The sequence below is a fragment of the Lissotriton helveticus genome, chromosome 9, assembly GCF_964261635.1.
Source record: "Lissotriton helveticus chromosome 9, aLisHel1.1, whole genome shotgun sequence".
NCBI lineage: Eukaryota > Metazoa > Chordata > Amphibia > Caudata > Salamandridae > Lissotriton > Lissotriton helveticus.
In genome coordinates this window covers 957,361,825-957,374,515 of record NC_136070.1, presented here as the reverse complement: position 1 = coordinate 957,374,515, position 12,691 = coordinate 957,361,825, and the positions used below count along the sequence as shown (strand labels likewise).

The 12,691-nt window shown below is 49.3% G+C and overlaps 1 protein-coding gene across 1 annotated transcript in view; it reads right to left on the bottom strand.

Annotated features, from left to right (window-relative positions):
• UBA7 (ubiquitin like modifier activating enzyme 7) overlaps positions 1–12,691 on the bottom strand; it is a 1,199,654-nt gene that overhangs the window by 1,120,648 nt on the left and 66,315 nt on the right. The gene's annotated exons all lie outside the window — the stretch shown is intronic.

The window sequence follows — 12,691 nt, the reverse complement described above, 5'->3', positions numbered from 1 at the left end:
CCGTCTTGTTGGAGGTTTACAAGGAAGCGGTGGCAGAGGGGCGCCTGCCGGGATCGATGCGTGAGGCTCTGATAATCCCACTCTTGAAACCGGGACGGCCGGAGGCGGACGTAGCCTCCTATCGGCCCTTATCCATGCTGTCGGTGGATAACAAAATCCTGAGCCGCATACTGGCGTCCCGGTTATTACCACACATGACGTCGCTGATTCATGTGGACCAGGCGGGCTTTATCCCCACGAGGTGCACAGCTTTGAACATTCGCCGACTTTTTAGAGTCATGGCGGATAATCAGACAGATGGGAGCTCCGCGGCGGTGCTCTCTGTGGACATAGAGAAAGCGTTTGACATCCTGGAGTGGCCCTTCCTTTGTAAAGTCTTGGATAGATTCGGATTGGGTAACGGTTTTGCCAAATGGACGAAGGTGTTGTACTCTTCGGCCGCAGCGAGGGTTAAACTGGGCGAGGTGATCTCGGGTCAATATTCAATTCAGAGAGGCACGAGACAGGGATGCTCGTTGTCGCCCCTGTTATTCGCATTGGCGATCGAGCCCTTGGCGGCACAGGCGAGACAAGGGCGATTGTATAATGGACTGGTGCAACGCGGAGAACCACAATACATCTCATTATACGCTGATGATCTGCTCTTGTTTCTCCGGGAGATCGGTGAGGACCTAGGGGGGGGGGCGACCTCTATGTTGTCCAGTGTTGGGACGGTCTTCTGGTGAACTGATCCAAGACATGCCTCTTTCCAGTGCGGCGGAGTCTTCCCCCGCCTACTGAGCTGGGTACCATTAAGTGGGAACCAGCGTGCATCACCTATCTAGAGGTCCGGATCTATCATGTGGACCAAGATTTGCTGGAGGGTAACATAGGCCGGTGTGTTAGAGCGCTGAAAAAATTATGGAGTTCTGGGCGATGCTTCCTCTGTCGGTCATGGGTAGAGTTGCACTGCTTAAAATGGTGGCACTCCCCAGACTCCTGTACTATTTCCGTACACTGCCAATTTGGATCCCAACAAGAATCTCTAGGGACCTGAGGTCGCTGGTGGGGGGTTTCATTTGGGGCAGCGGTAGACGGCGCATAGCGCTGGCGACACTGATGAGGCCCAGATCGGAAGGTGGCTTGGCGGTGCCGGACTTTGAACTCTATTATTTGGCCAACTGCAGGTCTTGACGCAAAATATAGCGAGGGAATACCGGGGCCCGGAGGGTAGTTGGGGACAGGGAATCCCTCGTCATGTGCAAGCCTACATAGTTCTGCAGCAAAAACTGGACCTGAGGGACTTGACGGGGGAAGAACGGACCCTAAGACTTTGCTGGAACAGGATGCAGCGAAGGGCGGGGACTCCGCATCCGTACGCAGCGGAGATACCGCTGGGTATGCTGACGGCACTGCCACATGGTGGGGATTGGACCCCGCTGGCGGATTGGGAACGAACAGCTGGGGGTCCAGATGGTGGGAGACCTGTATGTGAACCAGGAATTAGTGCCTTTCTCAGTGCTGCAGGAAACGTTTGGGCTCCCGGAGGGGGACTTCTTGCTTCATGCTGCGATCACAACAGCAATTCAAAAGCACTGGAAAACCGGGAAAATGGAACCGGTGGAAAACCTTGCTTGCCAATACATAGTGATGGCAGCGGGTACGGTCAAGGCGGTGACCTGCCTCCAATCCCGACTGCTCCGGGAAGGTATGCGTCCCCTGGCTGATCTTAAAGCGAAATGGGAAGAAAGTATAGGTCGGCAGATACCGGATACCACTGGGGGGGCAAATCCTTAAACGGGCATGGAAGGGCACGCGAAACGCCCGTTTCCAACTAATCCAGTACTTTGTGTTGCATAGGGCCTATCTAACACCTGGGAAGGTCCGGAAGTATTTCCAGGTTCAAGATGCGGCGTGCCCGAGATGTCAAGAGGAGGGTGTAGAGCTAGAACACATGCTATGGCATTGCCCGCGCATGGAGGGCTACTGGGAGGAAGTGGGGGAGCTTTTGAACGTGATCACGGAAAGGCAAATAGAGTATGACATGGCCGCCTGCTTGCTGCACTGGTTCCCACACACGGCCAAGACCAAGGTAACCAGCAAATTTATTGACTTAGGGCTTTTGCTGGCGAAACGCGAAATTACCTGGCATTGGAAAGCGAAGGAGGGCCCGTCGTTTGAGCGGTGGAAGACAGAGTTCTGTAAATGGGCTAGTTGCGAGAGTGTGGTGAGGCTCAGGCAGGCCACCCGTTCAGGTCACGACAAAGCGCTGGAGGTAGCTTGGTCCTGGGAGACCTTGGTCCAATCCCTGAAGGACAAACAGATGACAGAAGAGGAAGAGTACGTTCCACATCCACTTGATTGTTAATAATATGCTGTAGTTTTGCTGACCCAGCGATGACTCAGTAGCGATACATCAAGCGAATTGATAAGCGCCCACACCACCGTTTCTATATAGGGGGAGGGGAAGGGGAGGGGAAGGGGAGCTAATGGGAACAGCAGTGTAGTAGTTTTAGTGATAGCTCCGGGGGTAGTTCACGTTTGCTTGTTGGGATTCGGGGGGGACGAATGAAAAGCAGTTGCAGGAATCCTTTTGTTAACCAAATGGGGTTATATTGCTGAGACATACGTACACGAAATACGACTTGCCGCCCGACCTCCGGGTTGTGGGCTAAATGGCTGTGTAATTTGAATGTCAATGCTTTACGGATAACAATGTTGTGTGTATAATTGTTGACAGGCATACATGAGTAACAGTATATCTGCAATAAAAATATATTTTCAAAAAAAAAATAAATGAGAACATTGATGACAAACTGGCTCCATCACATATTACATCATAGTTATTGCAGGGCACCAGACCGGCATGTTAGTGTGTGCTCTGCAGATCTCTGAGAAATCCGCACATGGAGTGTAGTTTGTTTTTTAACACATTTGAGCAAGTTACTTACCAATGGTAATGCTCTTTCTCGTAGAGACTATCTAGCTGCAGATTCCTCGTCTTTTTAATATTTCCCCGGTGGCAGACTGGATTCAGAAACTTTCAGCAGTACTTGTGTGCCAGTAGGCGGGGCCTTGCGGCTCTGCATTGACACTGTTCCGCCCTGGAAATGATGTGCGGAGCCTATATACAAGGCATTCCCATAGACTGTGTCAGTAGCTTTTGATAGCGTCCGCACCCCCAGATTCAGAGCTCCCGATAGCAAATTGGTGCGACTAGTGTGCAGATTACTAAACTTGAGATCCTATTAATTGATAGAGCTCAATTCACGGAACAGGGAGGATAGGTAGTTCGGTGAGGCATCTAGATAGAGTCTACCAGAAATAGCATTACCGAAGATAAGTACCTTGTTTTTCTGATACAAATTTCCATCCACAGATTCCTCACCTTTAGAATAGATACTAAAGCAGTACATATTTGGAGGTGGGTCTGTGGATGGACCCGAACCAGAAAGTCCTGCAGGACAGAATGAGCAAAATGCCCCTATTGGCATACCCAACTGTCTAGACAATAGTGCTTGCTGAATATATGAAGGGACACCCACGTAGCAGCCTGGCAAATGTTCAGGAGATGAACTTCACATGCCAATGTAGAGGGAACAGCTTTGGCCCTGTTTGAGAGAGCACGCAGTCCTTGAGAAGGAGGCTTTTTAACCAACGCAATCTTAATACAGAGCATGATCCAGTGGGAGAGTGTTCTCCTTCTGGTGGTGTACAGCAGATTGACATAGAGAGACCGATGCTCACTCACATGTTATGGTGTTGTGGAACACTGTTTTGAGGGTGAAAATCTGCAAGGAGGTGCAGTGAAGCAGCTCATAAGAAACACAAGGACCAAGTTAAGGTGGCACCGTGGCATGACAAATGGAGACGGGGGAAAGACGGTGTAAACCTTTCAAAAGGCGCACAAAAAAGACGACTTAAATGATGAGGACTGATATGGAAACCTTTAACTGTGTTCAGTGCCAAAGCCTTTCTGGGCACAGGACAAAACAAATAAAATGTCAAATAAATGTGCCTGGAAGAGGTCTATCTACTGAGTACTGCACCAAGTCCTAACAACAGGCATATACAGTTTTTGTCGAGAGATGCATGGCTGTCAAGATGACATCTACCACCTCTGGAGGAAAGTCGAAGGAGTTCAGCTATTGCAGCTCGATCTCCAAGCATGAAGGTGGAGATTACAAGAGCGAGATGGAAAACCTTGCCCTGCTGGTGTGACAGCAGATCCTCCTGGAGGGGCAGACTGATCGGAGGGTAGATGCTGAAGCCCAGAAGTTCTGGATACCATACCCTCTGTGCCCCTTCTGGGGCTACTAGGATGACTTCGGACCAGTGAGTCCTGATCGTCTTGAGAACTCTTGGAGGGAGTGGTATTGGCTTAAAGCCATACATGGGTCCTGAGTTCCACTTGAGGCGGAACACGTCAACGTGCAAGAGAGGCCTTAGAAACACCAATGCACAGAAGCCCTGACATTGCACGTTTTAGACAGTGGCGAACAGATCGAGTGCAACTTCTCCCCACTTTTGGAAGAGACCTTGTGCCCCCTCCGGATATAACTGCCACTTGTGATCCACTAGGTGCTGACGGGCTGAGCTCATCTGCCCTGGCATTCAGTGATCATGCAGGTGGTTCACCACTAGGAAAATTCGCTGGTGGTCCAGCCATTTCCAGAGGTTCAAGGCCTCCTGGCACAGGGTCAGCTCCCAGAGTCAGGTGTGACTTTGGCATGTTCATAGTGAACCCCAAATGTGTCCGGAAGTTTGCTGTAGTCTGGAAGTGGCGGACGACTGCTAGAGGCAAGCCCACTTTCAACAGCCAATTGTTGAGGTAAGGGAAGACTGGCACCCCTGACCTCTGAAGGTGTGCTGCCAGAAACAAACAGAAACTTATCTTGTCCTACTACGAATCATAAGTAACCCAATGGGCTTGCAGGATGTGTTCTGCAGGTCCAATACAACCATCCAGTCTCCAGGGTCGAGGACACTTACCTTAAAACATACTAATTACTAATTAAAATGTAATTATAATTACAATTTTCATTTTTAAATTTAATACTTGAGTATTAATTTTGCATAAAATAATATTAATTTATATTTAAAAAAATTAAACTTACCTTAAAACATACTTACAATCTAATGGCATGCATTGTAATAACATCTGCGTTGTAATGGCATGCGTTGTAAATACATGCGTTGTAAAAGCATTTGCGTTGTAAAAGTTGCGTTGTAATGGTAGTGCTTTGTAAAAGTTGCGTTGTAAAGGATGTTTCCCACAGACAAGACCTGGGCCAATCTGAGCATTTTGAATTTATATTTCCAGAGGAAGGCGTTGAGGACGCTGGTCTAAAATAAGCCGTAGACCTTGGTTCTTCTTGGGCACCAGAAAGTAGCAGGAATAAAAACCTCATCCGTCTTCTGGCATCAGCACTCTCCCAACAACCCCTTTGGCCAAAAGGGTTTGCACCTCTTGCCGCAAAAAGGATAGATGGTCCTCAGTCACCCGCTGGGGTGATGGTGGGAGGTGAGGCAAGGAAGAAACGAAGGGTAGGGCATAACCATTTTTGACAATTTGAGGTACCCACCTGTCTGATGTGATCTTCTGGGAACCCGGATAGAATTGGTGGATTTTGCCTCCCAACGGGTGGCTGTGACCCTGTAAAGGTACACTAAAGACACTTGATGGGTAGGGTGGTGGACTGAGCAGTGCACTGACATTGGCCGCAGGGGCAGTGAGCACCACCCATGGCTTACCCGTGAAACTGCTGGGGTCCCTGCTGGGGAGGGAGAGGCTGGCAGTAAGTAATGCCTCATCCGAAGCCAAGAAAAAAATACTGATAGTGCTGCTGGTGACGCTGGGTAAAAAGACCCAGGATGCAAGCAGTAGACCTACTCTTCTTGAAGTATTCAAGTACAGAATCAGCATTGTCCCTCAACAGGTGAGTGAGTCCCATCAAACAGCATGTATATCAGGGAGGACTATACATTGCCAAAGAACCCATTAGAACGGAGCCTCGCATGGCGATGAATGGCCACAGAGATGCCTTTAGCCAGTCTGATGGAGTTGGTGGTGTCCAAGCCACAAGGAATTGTGAACTTGGCCGCATCACACCTATCTTGAATACCCTGTGACAGAAAAGGGTGAAGATCTTCAGGAACACCTGGGAGGAATTGCGCCACCTAGTCTTAGAGGACATGTGTAGTGGCCTAGCCAGCAGGAAGCATAGATGGATCATCAGGCCAAACTGGCGGATGACAAGCGGCAGTTACTGAATATCTCCAATCACTTGGATTCCGCATTAGGGGGAGAGGTAGGAAAAGTGTTGGGGTTGGTCCAGCTCGTGGAGGCCTGCAACAGGAGGCTGTCAGGAGAAGGGTGCTATGACAAGAAGGCTGGGTCGCCTGGAGCAGGGTGATGGCGTCTTGCAATTTGCTGGTTAACCAAAGATCTACAACAAGCCTTAGCACAAGGCCCCTAGTAGGGTTTCAGTCAAGGCCTCATTAATAGGTAGGAGAGCCTCAGAAGCAGTCTGGCCAGGCTGCAGGACTTCTGCCAGGATGTTGGTTTTCACCTCCATAGTGAGGAGCTGGAGGTCGGCCCTACGCATAACCATGGCAAAGGACGTATATTCTTCCATGGCCAGGAAGAGATGAGAGGGCTGACTCTGGGGAGGTGTCCAGTCCACTAGCCTCTTAAAAGACCTCATACCAATTGTCATTGGTATTCGGCTGAGTGAACCCATCACCTTGGTCAGGATTGTTGTCAGAGTCGATACCAAGAAGAGAATGCAAAGAGTGCTGCCTACTTGGTGGTAAGGCAAGTGTAGAAATATTGTTCGTATTTGGTTGAGACGGCAGTCAAATTCAGACCGGAGTCAAGTTGGTCAGTGACAATGTACCCTGATTGGGTGTAGGTGCTGGGGGTGGCAGTGTCAGTACTGGAGACAAGGGAAGAAGCGGCTTAGAGAGTCCAGCTGGAGCGAACCCGTGGACGGTAATCTAGGGATTAGGCCTCTCGGCCCAGTGGGGGCAAAGGCATGCCAGAGGGAGTCGGAAGAGATCTGAAGAGCTGGAGCACAGATGAGCGAAACTCTATGATTTGGCACAGCCTGGCTGAAGGCCCCTGGAACTCTGGTTGAGGCAGAACCAGCTGCGGAATCTGCTCTGAAATCAGCTGGCTTTTGTAGAGGGAATGGGACCATTGGTGCTGCCCACACGATTCATCAGGGGAGTGGGAATGCAAAAAAAAGGAGCAGAACTTTGGTCCCACTTCTTATGTGTTTTGTCCTAACCTGAGGATTTGGGGAGCAATGAAAACTGGCCGTAAGAGCGGCTCTGTCGACTCTGGGAACAGGAGTGGGAACAAGCTTTCGACTTGGAGTGGTCTGGACACTGCATCTTCTCATGATTGGGGATCTAGAGTTTCACCTTGTGTTCCCTGAAGGCCTTCAGGTTCATTGACGTGCAGTCTCCACAGGTTTTGGAGTCCTGGCTCAACTCAAGACAACACAGGCAAACCTGGTGGGGATCTGTCAAAGACATCGGTTGGCGCAGGCCTTAAAGGGCTTGAAACCTGTCATCTTAGGGGGTGACATCCTTGAACACTGTTGCCAATTTGAGAGAAAAATATCTGACAAAAAGTAGTCTCGAAGAGAAGATCTGTATCTGCACCCGGAGGCGCAGAAAGAAAGGAACAGATGTCACTGTGCAGGAGTGGTGCTTTTTTAGACCCTGCAAATGACTTCCGGAGTGGAATGGCACTTTGCGGCAGTACAAGGGGCAAATGCACCATGGTGGGCATGGCCACTCTGTTGGTGAAGAGAGACATCGCACTGAGGTGGTGGGTCTTTCCTACCTCCCACCCCCCTGCACTCGCTGAGGGGCGTTGGGGCCTGGATTGGTGCGTCCAAGAAGAACCCATTTACAGAACTAGGGGGTATCCTCAAACAGATGTCAAGATTTAAGGCAAATGGTGGTATTTCTATGGTTTAGGACTAAGCAGCTTGGGTACATGATCATCCAGTCTGAAAGTGTATAATGCATGTGTATTGTCTTACTTGCTAGCTGCTACTAGAATGGATTTTTTTGTATAAACCCAATAAAATTGTTTATAAAAAAACTTTACTTTGACGTTTGGCCTGGGCTACACTGGCTGTTTTTGCGCTGTGATGTTTGTGTTTGAAGTCTATCAGAGTAATGAGATCCCAGTTTGCTTTTGACTTTTGATTGGGACTGTGAGAAAGTGCCATCTTTCTTGCCTTGGTATGCCCCCACTTTTTTCTGAACTGCTGATGTGCTTTGACTGAGTGTGCCCTGGGTCCCTGCCAATCAGGTACCCAGGGCCTGTCTTCCTTCCCTAAAAACTATGCTGAAACAAACTACCCAATTGGCATCTCGGGCCACCTGTCAGCCCCTAGTAAATGGTACCCTAGGTACCCAGGGCATGGGGACCAGAGAAGACCCCTGAGAGCTGCAGCACTGATTGTGCCACCCCCAGGGGCCCTGTACCCTGGTACCCACACACTGCCTTTAGAGGCTGAGTGCCTAAGTCCAGAACTAAAGCAAGAGTCGACATGGCACACATCCCTGTGTGCCATGCCCACAGAACCCACTACCCTGGCATACCTCAGTCACCCCTCTAGCTGGGTGCCCTATGCCAGAGGTGAGAGCACAGGTGCATGAGCCCTGTGCCCCTACAGTACCCAGGACCATTCCTGGGCACTGTAAGTGCAGGGATGCCATTTAAGAGTATATGGTGCTGGGAGGTCGTCATTACGAACTCCACAGCACCATAATGGCTTCACTGAAGACTGACAAGTTTGGTACCAAACTTCTCAGCACATTAAACCCACACTGATGCCAGTGTGGGATTTAATGTAAAATGCACGAGAGGGCATCTTAGAGATGCCCTCCAAAAACCCAAACCTACAATCCACGTCTGGGCTGAGTGGCTGCAGAGGCTGCCACACAGCAAACATGTTGCTGGACCCCTGGGTGGATAGCCCCCCGCTCTCCTGGGTCTGCAACAAAGCACATCCTGGGCGAGGTGCTATGTTTCCTCCCCCAGGATAGACAGGGGGAAGCTTCAAAGGCATACCGCCTCTGAGAGCTTCTCCAGACCATTTGCTGTACCCAGCAACCAGCCCCCCACCAGTCCTACTCCCAATCTGGCGGGAAGACTGGCGGGAAAAACTATGTCAGGAAGGGGGGTGTGCCAACCTGTGCCAACTCCACCCCTCAGGTGGAAGAGGCGAGGTGAAGCACGACCCCGGGCTCCGGCCATCTTGTAGATGGGGAGTCCTGCCCAATCTCAGCTAGGCTCCTGCCTCCCTCCCGCAGGATAGGCGCAGGCTAGGGGGTGTACTCACACCAGGACAGGGACCCATTGGCCCCTGCCCTTGCCCTACCTATAACGCCCCTACATTTAGTATTTTAGTATTTAGGGGCTCCCTGAACCTTCCTTCCCCAGATCCTGATATCAAAAAGAAGAAAGAAGATCAAGACGTAGAAGACCCGCCGTGCAGCTGCTAACAACAGGACAACAACAACTGACTTGGCCCCAGCCCTACCGGCCTGTTAATCCTGGAACCTGCTCCTGCCTAAACCCGGCGACCTCCGCGGACAGCAACCTTGGGACACCCAGAGGACCTGCCTGCCTTGACCCTCTCGACGATTGGGACTCCCATCAGCAGAGGCTCTGCTGCAACAACCCACCTGGTGTCCACCAGGAAGCTCCGGACCAGCCCACTCTGCACCAGCCGAGCCCGGGCCGGGCCAACACGAACCAAGACCACGAGGACGTCCCCCCCGGCGACTGGGACTTGAAGTCCAGTGCCCAAAGACCCTCCTCGACGAACCAGCCGCGCATGCAGACTCAGAACCAGGGGCCACCCCAACCGCGACCAGCCGAGGGTAAGCTTTTCCGACACCCAAAGACACCCCTGCACCCGGTGCCCTACAGCCCCCTGTGCCACCCTTTGGGGTACCTACCTGTGCTCCAACATCCCAACTTACCTCTCGAAGTGCTGGTTGCCCCTGGAGAGTCACCGTCCCGAGCCTGCAGCCTTTGTTCCTTTTTCAAGATCCTCATTGGATAACATTGAGCGCACGACGGCTCAAAAGCACCCTGCACCCAGCCGCCCGAGTGCCGCTGGCTGTGACCTCTTTGCCCGATCCTACTTCCCCCCTTGACCAGAGCAAGTGACCGGGGGCCCAGCTCCCAGAGCCGCGGGGCCTGCTAGCCAGCAGTCACCAACCGAAGGCCCCCTTGCCCTCATTGGATAACATTGGGCCTACCTACCTCTGTACCCGGCCGCCCCTGCGCCGCTGGGACTGAACTAACTGTACTCACCTGACCCTGGGGGACCCCTGAGTCTATGCCCAGAACCCTAACTTCACCAACCAAGTACTCACCTGGAAACCGGTAATTCACTTACCTGCTATTGGATAACATTGACCCATTTTTGACTCGAAAATTTTCCAAGTGTGAAGTTTTGAAAACTGAAAATATTCCTATAAAATCAGCCAAAGTCCGAATTCGAAAATACTCACCTGTGATCAGGAGAGAAGCCAGTACTGTACCTTTCAGCCCAGTACTGAACCACAAAAGTAATCCCTAGCGGGTTTACTAGTAACCTGTATTTTCTCCATAGGAACCCATTGTCTGCTTTTCTATGAAATTTCTTGTGTCTACTTTTGAAAACTGCAAATATTCTTTAAAAATCGTACGAAATACTGAAACACAATTACCTACCTGTTTTGAGTTAAGCCCCCAGTACTGGCCCTAGGAGACTAGTGCTGGGTTACAAAAGTAACGCGAACGTACTTTACCTGCAACCTGAATTTCCTCCCATTGAATAACATTGTCAGATTTACCTTGAAAAGTTTCTAAGTGTGAACTTTCAAAACAGCTTTATATTCATGTAAATTCATCACAGTAACTAAAACGCTTTTGCTAATCTGGTTTCAGCTTAGACCCCAGGACTGAATCTTAGATCTAGTCCCGGAACTACCAAAGTAATCCGTAGAGTAATCAACTGTATTTACCTATGAAAACCCATTGAGCTCAATGCTAGAGTGTGATTCAGAACTGTGTTGCTTACTGCCTTTACTGTAACTATTGTGTACCCAAACTTTATTGCTTCCTGGCAAAGTATTTATATGAGAGTACTCATATCGAGAAAAGTATATTTTTATAACTGTTGGTTCTAAAAATAAAACAACTATATCTGTGGATATAAAAACAATTGGCCTGGAGTTCAGTTCTTGAGTGTGTGAAACCCTTTGCTGACTGAGTGTGTACAACAAATGCTTTACACTGTCCTCTGGTACTGCCTTACTGCTCGACCAAGCTACCACTTTGGAGAGTAAGGTCAGTTCTGACTTTAACCTCTGTTATACCTCTGGGGTTGGTGGACTCTATACACACTGTACTTCTTCCTAGTCCTGTATATATAGAGCCACTTTCTCACAGGGACTAAGGGCCATATGTAGGTGGCCAAATACCGGTCGGTAACGGCCGATTTCGGCCGTTACCGACCGGTATTTTGAGTTTCAGATGTAGGTGGCCAAAATATTACCGAATCTGTATATTTACCGAATCGGTAAATTTACCGAATCTGTAAATTACCGATTCGGTAAATGTACAGAATCGGTAATATGGGATGTAGGTGGCACTGGAAACAGTGCCACAGGCCCTTAGGAATTCGGTTTTTACCATGAAGTATTATGGCATGGTAAATAACGAATTCCTGTGTACATGCACATCTGTGCATGTACACCTGTGCCATGTGGCACACAGACATGCCCTAAGGGCATGTATGTGTGTCACATGGCACACAAGCCAGAAACAGGGGTGCAACAGGGTGTCAAATCGGTAATTTTACCGATTCGGTAATTACCGAATCGGTATTTGCTATTGAATCCTATGGGCTTCAAGGCCCATAGGAATCAATGGCAAATACCGATTCTGTAATTACCGAATCGGTAATTACCGAATCTTACCGATTCGGTAATTGTTACAGAATAATTACCTACATGGCATTTACCGAATTGTAAATACCGAATCGGTAAAATTCGGTATTTACGATTCTGTAAATGCCATTTACCTACATATGGCCCATAGTCTTTTGTTTATATTTTGTCCTTTAGTGCCTCTTAACCTCTGGATGTACCTCGTAGAAGGATGGGAACTTAACTAAGGTGATTCTAAACTACAGTGGCTGCGTTTAGTTGTCCCATGTGAATCGTTTGTCCAATGTGAAGTGAAAGGATACTGCATGGTAACTAGTATAGTGCAGAGATTGGAGTTTGTGGGACAGGGGGAAAGAGCTAATGAGTTGAGTCCTTTTTTGTGGGATGATGCATTATGTGAATGGTTTGGCTTGAAAAAGACAATAGCTCAAGGAATGCTTAATTTGTGATACTTGTGGTGGGATCCAGTGAGTTTATCTTTCAAGGTATTTATAAAGGAATTGCTGAATCCCAGAGCCCAATAGAGCTGTGAAGGTGATTGTGTGCATTTGGGTGAAAGTGAGAGGTATTGATTCTGAGGATTTGAAAAGAAATTGAGGGATATTATTGAACCTGCATGTTTCTTGTGAATTACGACAGCCGTAAGTTAAGAAAGAAACCACGTGCCTTGTTCCACATAGTTCTACTCCATCACCAGCCTGTAGCCAGTGAACATAACACACCACACATTTCTTACATA